The sequence below is a fragment of the Sciurus vulgaris genome (genome assembly GCF_902686455.1).
Source record: "Sciurus vulgaris genome assembly, chromosome: 13".
Taxonomy (NCBI): domain Eukaryota; kingdom Metazoa; phylum Chordata; class Mammalia; order Rodentia; family Sciuridae; genus Sciurus; species Sciurus vulgaris.
In genome coordinates this window covers 24,788,188-24,796,445 of record NC_136474.1, presented here as the reverse complement: position 1 = coordinate 24,796,445, position 8,258 = coordinate 24,788,188, and positions in this window count along the sequence as shown.

Below are 8,258 nucleotides of genomic sequence, written 5' to 3'. Positions count from 1 at the left end.
TGATCCTAAGATGACATGTTGAAGATTTGGACCTACTTTTTCTTCTATAAGATGCAGGGTCTCTGGTCTGATTCTGAGGTCCATGGTCTATTTTGAGTTGAATTTTGTGCAGGGTGAGAGATATGGGTTTAGTTTCATTTTGTTGCATAAGGATTTCCAGTTTTCCCAGCACCATTTGTTGAAGAGGCTATGTTTTCTCCATTGCATATTTTTGGCACCTTTGTCTGACAATGAGCTTCAAGCCTCCAGCAGGCGTCTCAGAATGGGATTTGTCCCACCTAAAGATCGGAGCTACGGCTTCCAGAATTATCCAAGATGGCTGCTCTGGCTTCGAAAGGTGTTGGCAAATGGGGAGCTGCAGCTCGGGGTGTGGACATGGTCGGCTGGAGGTCCTGGAGGCGGGGTGCGATTGGTCAGGCAGGGGTCCTGGAGGTCGGGTGTGTTTGGTGTGGTTGTGGGATCCTAGAGGCCGGGTGCAATCAGTCAATCTGGGGTCCCGGTGATAGGATGCAGTCAGATGGTCTGGGGGTCCTGGCGGCAGGGAGCAGTTAGTCAATGTGAGGGCCCCAGAGGCAGAGAGTGATTGGTCGGGCTGAGGGATCCTGAAGACGGGGCTCAGTCAGTCTGGCCAGGGGTCCTATGGGACCTGGCTGTTGCCTCAAAATAGCGGCAGCCACGTGTAACCAAACCTGCAGATACTCTAACAGTGAACTTCCAGGCAACAGCAGGCAGCTGGCGCTCCACTGGGGGTCTGTGGTCAGTCTGCTGGCAGCTGTCGGACCATCGGGAAGTGAACCTTGGGTGGTGGGTGATGGGTAGGTGAAAGGCAGGCGATGGACAGGCAAGAGGCAGGCAAATGGCGGATGATAGTTGCCTGACAGTGAGCAATCTGCACTCAAAAAAGGCATCGATATGCTGGCAGATTGCAGGTGATCACAGCAGACAAATGGGGTAAACAGCAGAGGATCGATAAGCAGCAAAAACTGCCTCACCCAGAAACAGATATCCTCTGCTTGAAACCCAGGAGTTACGGAGTGACAAGGAACGCAGCCTCCCTCTAGTCCGCCATCTTGGATCACCTTCTTTGGCCCTTTCATACCACTTAAAGTGTAACCTGCTGTCTGTCCTTTCTCTTAATCTACCCTCCCTCCTAAATAGTCCCACTGCACTCTCCCTAGAACACCATTCCATTCTAACCATCTGCTTGCAAATCCTCTACTTCACAAAATCTGGACTGAACCTTTACACCAACACACCCGCCTGGCAGCTTCAGAGGCGGGTCTTCTTGGTGTTGGGAGGTGAGGCCGGTGCCTTCTGTGCCCACGCAGATCCTGCCCATTTCTTCTTCTCCATCCCAACCCTCCCCCTGAATCTCACAACACGGAGTGTGAATCTCATACTCCTTTATTTTACCAGGACTTCGGTAGCTTCGAGTCTACACCCAAGTTCCGCCATCATCTTGGGTGATGTTTGGGTCCAGCACATGGTAGTTACTAAACTATATTATTGATAAACCCATGGTGGTTCTTCTTAATCAATTATGTGTGGTACATTCACCGTGTATGGTGAGAAGACCATTCAGCTTGAGGTCAAAGTGGAGCTGATGGCCTCTCAGTTGCAGGATATTGTCAGTCTCGGGGTGGTCGGCCAGCCATCTCCACAGCCAACCCCCAGATGTGGTGGGGCTTTAAACTACTCAGTTGTAACACCACAACCCACTTTCATTCCCAACCACGGCTCCCCAGGTGTCTCCGGCCATCCCCACTGCCTTCCTTGATCATACCGTAATAAATGGATTGGCTGGATGTGTTGTGCTCTCTTCCTCAATTCCCCAGGCCCTGACTGCTCTGTATTCCCACTGCACCTCCCAAGGAAGAAAATCCACACCACAGTCCCTCACGCTTCTCCCCCACACACAGACTCCCTCGCAGGTTGAAATTTGCAGCATTAACTTTTCATTTCAAAAGCATAGTTGCCAAACTCAGTTGAAATACCACCTGGTACTTCTACATTCTCCTGGGCAACTTCTCTTTCATTTCCCAGAAAGCACATCTCAGACCTCCTCTATTATGCATTAGTTTCCTTTATAACATCACTATCTGAAAGTGTAATTCTTTCATCTGGCAAATATTTATCAGCCATCTGTTAGGTGCCAGGTGGTGATGGCGGGTGCCAAGGAGGAACAGGTAAAGTGGACGCTCCTCCCTCCTCCCCTTCATTCCTAAGAACTCCCCTGCCTCTGCTCACCTGGCTCCTGGGAGGAGCTCCCTGCCTCTGTCCCTGGCCACTCACCTGACCTCTGGGCAGGACACATTAGTCCATTTCTCCTTCATCCTCATGTTCTCCATTCAATGGGCTCATCAGCAATTAGATTTGTTTCTGTTCCCTCTTTAACCAACCAGGAGTGCCACCCTGGGCCATCACATTTCCCTGTGTCTCCTCACTCCTGCAGACCATGGAGCTGTCTATGTTGACCTCCCAGCTCTGTCTCTCTCCCTCTTCTGCTCCACTACTCCACTGAAGTGGTTCTGGCCAAACAAAACCACTTCACTCGATACGGGATGCCTACTTTCTCAAATCTTTGGACACTGCTGGCTGTAAACCTTGCCCGCCTGCCTCCAGGCTGACACAGCCTCTGGGTCTTTCCCACTCGCCTCGATGGTCAGTCACGACATACGGTGTTCCTCTGTGTCCCTCTGTGTCTTCTCTTCTCACAGTGTGTATGTTTCCCAAATGACACCATACATGCTCTAAAATCCAGATGCGTGTTATGTTTATGTGAGTCTTCCATGAGTAAGTTCCACTGGGACAGAGGCAGTGCATGTTCACTCACGTAGTCCTGACACCTGGCAACCCAGTGCCGAAAAAATGCAGGCTGTGAACGATACAGGAATTGTATTCATTCACTTGGTATTCCTCGGAATTTGCTACGTGTTGAGTCCTCAGACTGGTGTCATGGTTTTAGCAAGAAAGGCAAAGCTCGAACCCCTGGGATTTATATTCTACTAAGGGAGATACAACAGAGTGATAAGTGTTTGGAAGAAAACAGGCTCTTTTGGTGAACACATTTTCAACTCCTTTGGATAAATACTTAGGATTACAATGACTGAATTATAGAGTAAGTATATTTAGTTTTGTAGGAATGCCAATAAAATACCTTCCAAAGCAGTTGTGTCATTTCACATTTTCTTCAACAGGATGAGAGTTCCTGTTGCCCTACAGCATCACCGGCATTTAGTGTTATCAGAGTTTCAGATTTTCACCATTTTAATAGGTGGGTAAAAACATTTCACAATTTTTAAAAGTTCGCCCTTCAATGATGACATATGATATGGAGTAGCTTTTCATTTTATTTTCTTCATCTTTTTGATGAAGTATCTTTTCAGATCTTTTGCTGATTTTTAATTGGATCATTCATTTTATTATTGTTGAGATTTCAGTTTCTTTGTTGTTTATGTTTGGATAACAGTCCTCTTTGAGATATGTCTTTTGCAATTCTTTTTTCAGTCTTGTGGCTTGTCTTCTCATTTTCTTGGGAGAAGTTTTTAATTTTAATTGAGTTCAACTTGCCAATTTTTTCTTACATAGACTGTACCTTTGGTATTGCATCTAAAAAGTCATCTCCATACCTGGGGCTATCTAGACTTTCTCCTGCCTTCTAGGAGTTTCATAGCTTCTGCATTTTAAGTTCAGGTCTATGATCCTCTTTGAGTTAATTTCTGTGAAGGGGTATAAAGTCTTTGTATAGATTATTATATTTTGTATGTGCATATCCAGTTGTTCCACACCATCTGTCTCAGAATTTGCTCTATTTTATTGCTTTTTATCCTTTGTCTAAGATCAGTTGACTGTAGTGATGCAGGCCCATGTCTGGGTTCTCCATTCTATTCCATTCATCTATTTGTTCTTCCAGCTACACCACAATGTCTGGATTACTATAACTATGTAAGTCTTGAATTCAGGTAATGCCAGTTGCCATTTATGTATTTATTTTTCATTCTCTTTTCTCTCTGTATTTTGAATTGTATAACCATTATTTATTTGCCTTAAAGTTCACTAGTTCTTTATTCAAGTTTAAATATCATTACAAATTCCTCTGATTTTTAAAAATAATTATCGTACTTTTGAATTCCAGAATTTCCTTGGTTCCTTTTAAAAATAATTTCTACCCCTTTATTAATAGTCTCGATAATGCAGTTTTGTCATCGTACCTTCCTGTATTTACTTCTTCATTAATGGATACATTTCTAGTGGCTACTTTGAGGTCTTTTTCTGTTGAATCTAAGACCTGGTCACTCTCATAAGCAGTTTCTGTTGCCTGCAGCCCCCAGCCCCAGTCCAGTGAATGAATCTTTCTTTCTCACTGTTTTCCATATCTTGTAAGTTTTTGTTAGAAACTGGACGATTTAGATAATATATTGTAGCATCCCTGGGTCCTGGCTCTTCTCCTCTGGGGCTTGTTATTGTTCTTTGTTTATTTATTTGTTTAGCGACTGGCTGGTTTGTTTTGATGAAGCCTCTCCCAACACCACCAATGGTGTTAAACCCCTGCTGTAGGAGGCACAGTTTAGGGGCACCTACAGACACCTGGGAGGGCGGAGCTTTCAGTGGTACTGTCCGGCCCTTCCGCTGCCTGTCCCCAGCTATCAGGCTGCACTAATTGACCACTGATTACCTTATTGTTTTCAATGACATGGAAGAGTAAGCTGATCAAAATTTGAATTATGGGTCCCTGAAAGTGGCATTTCCAACTCTGAGGGCAGTGTTTAATATTTGTTCTGACTCCAGGAAGGCTCTTGCCAATCACCTCCTTTCCCAGATCTCATCCCTGAACAAACTGACTACGGTTTAGCTTGTATCCTCACAGAATCTATGGATCCTCTGCAAATTGGTCCCCACCACAACCTCCATCATTTTTGAGAACACATTTAGGTTTGAAGTGCTCCATTCTGTGCTCCTGTAAGGTTATCACTTCTTAAGTTTTGTAGTACTCTTGGATTCATTGTGCTGTAGCGATTTGGAGCTGCAGCTTATATTTTGTTTAACATCATCTGTTTTTCATATCAAACTTGCTATGGTTTGAATGTGTCTCCAGAGTTTGTGTGCTGGAGATTTAATTCCCAATGCAGCAGTGTAGGAGGGTGAGACCTTTAAGAGGGGATTAGGTCATGAGGGCTCTGCCCTCAAGAATGGATTAAAGCCATTATTTCAGGAGTGGGTTCATTATTGCAAAAATGGGTTTGTTATAAATGTGCATTCTGCCCTTTCAAAAATTTTTTATTAGTGCATTATAATTATACACAGTGGTGGCATTTGTTGCTCCATATTTGTACATGCACACAATGTACCATGGTCGCTGTCATTCTCCAGTTCCTCCCCTCCCTGCCCCTCCCTCCCCAGGTCCCCTTCCTCTGTCTGTGCTCTCTTGCCCTGTGATGCCTTCCGCCATATCATGATGCAGCAGAAAGGCCCTCACCAGATGCGACTCCTTGATCTCAGACTTCCAGCCTCCAGACCACAAGCCAAATGCATTTCTGCTCATCATAAATCACCTAGTTTGTGGTACTCTGTTGTAACTGCACAAAAAGGAACTTAGACAAGAATAACACTGGCTTTGTGGAGTGAGTTAGGAGGCTAGTGGAACACAGTTTTCCAGCATCCTCAGAGTTACAAGGATCTTTTCATACCAGCCTTGCTTAATCCTCTCAATAACCTTCTGAGGTGTCAGGAAGGCCAAACTCATGCATGGAGCTGAGTGACCTCTTCAAGGTCGCATACTACATGCTGGCTGTAACAAACACGTGTAGTGGACAAATGTCACTATTATTTATGGAAAATCAGTAGATAGTTAATGCTTAAAAATAACTTAGAGCTTAAAAGGGAAATCACACAACACAGAGGACTTTCGTATTTTGACATGGAATTGAGTGATTAGAATATGGCAAAAGTTATTTTCTATATTTTTTTTTTAAAAGTAAGATTTACTGATTTTCATTCTTATGGTGAGTCCACGCATTTGATGATGAAGCATTTAAAAGTGACAAGTAGTAAGGTTGAAGCCTGGAGTACTTACTAAATTGCATGCTTCTCAGTGGACTTACACAACTAATATTCTCATATTTGGGATAAAGCCCTCTGTATTAGCTGTTAACTGACACAGGAGATAGAAATCCCTAGGCCAATATAAAATGAAATTAGACTTCTAGGTTCAGGTCCCCACATTTCTGACCATCACTATCCAAAACTAATTAGTAAGCACCATGTTATCTAATAAAATACTTTTTCATTTTTAGGGGATCGGTATCCACTGTTTGTGCTGCAGATCCTCATGGCCCAAAAGGGTCAAGATAGCCTCTGGATTACGGTAACTCCTTGTGTACATCTGTAGCTTACAGTTCAGGGGGCAACTTTGTGTTTACTGAATTGTTCATCTCTTTCATTATACCACGAGAGCCAAGAGATGGTATAACAGGGACTCAGAGAGTCTGTTTTTGCTAAAAGCTCTGACTCTTCACTTGGGTCTGCAGAACCCCAATTGGTAACTAAAAGCAAGGTAAAGCTCGTCTCTCTGCCTTTATTTCATATCTGTCTTCAGATTTCTTCTCAGCTTTGCACCAAGGCCTCATTTAAGGAGCATTCATCTAAAAACTGGTAATACAAAGTTTATTAACCCTGCATTTACCTAACCTATCTCATCCTCCTTTATGACAAAGGAACCAAGATAAGAGTAAAATATTTTGAAGATCTGCCAGGACATTCAACTGCCAGCTTTGAGAGCTTTCTGATCCAGATCCGGCATGGTGCCTAGAAGTTGCCAGTCACTGTCCTATGCCTTACAGTGAAGGCTTGCAGGCAGACCAGCCCGTGATGAGCCTGTGCCCCTACACAGGACAATCGCCTCATGGGAACTGTGTTGCTCCCTTCCAGGATTACAGGGCTGATAGATAAACATTCTGAGCAGCAAATGGAGCTTGCTCGCCCAAGCAGTAGGAACCCCTCTAGAGCCACCTGGGAAAACCACAACTGAGATGCTGAGGAACCAGACCATAGTTTGACCAAGACTGTTGAGTATGCAGACCTCCCTCCTCCTGCCCCAAGGACAGGTCTCAGACCTTTGGTCTCACTTTGCCTTCCCAATGTGGCCATATTGATTAAAGTTCCTTTCTTGCTTTTCACAATTAGTTTTTTCTGTTTGTTTTTTGGGGCAAGTGGCGGAACCTGATTGGTTGGGAACCCCAACGTAAGGCCTATGGCCAAAAACTCTTGTAACAATTAAAATGTCTCTAGAGAGCCCCCCATATGAAGTAAAGTTTTGGGGAGAAAGAGAAGAAAGGATGAATGTGTTACCCCATCCTAATTTTGTACCACCTAGGTGATCTAGCTGAATTTCTACCTGACCCTAATCTTATTTATCTTTGAGGACAGGACATCTGAAGGCCAGAAGTCCCTCTTCAGATGGGATAGCCCAAATCAGTTGAATCCAGGGAGGCTGCCAGAGTGACAACCAGACCACCTCTAACTACATTACAATCCCATCCGCAAGCTGACGGACACACTTCAAGAACCAGGACAGCTGGCTGACAGTTGTAAGACATGACCATAAGAACCTCAAGAGGAAGTGCCCAAATTTCAGGAAAATCTCTGCTCATTCTCAGAAAAGACATGAGTATTTCTTCCATTTCTTAGTCCGACCCTGTCCCTCATTTTCTTTACCCTGTATCTATAACCTGCCAACCCTCAATGGGTTAAAAAGTTGATTTGTGAGTTATTTCCTACTTCTGTTCTTGTCCAAGAATAAACCTTTCTTCACTGCTCAGTCAGTGATTCATCTTTTTATTGGTTCCACAATTCTGAGAGGGAAAAAGGACTCGGTTTGAGATCAATCATTGGTTATTCCTGGGCACAGTGGTACTGCCTATAATGCCAGTGACTTGGGGAGGCTGAGATAAGAGGATTGTGAGTTCAAAGCCAGCATCAGCAATTTAGGGAGGCCCAAGCAACTCAGCAAGACCCTGTCTCTAAATAAAATATTGAAAGAGCTGGGGACGTGGCTCAGTGGTTAAGTGCCCCTGGGTTCAATCTCTGGTACTTAAAAAAATTGTTATAAATTTATCATTAATCTTTGTGTGCCTTTCTTTCTGGGGAGGAAAAACCTACATTCTGGATCTCCAAAATATCTTCCCTAAAACAAACTGAAACAAAGAAGTGGAACCCAGAAATGATGTTGTTCATTAACTTATTTTGAAATTTTCTTTACT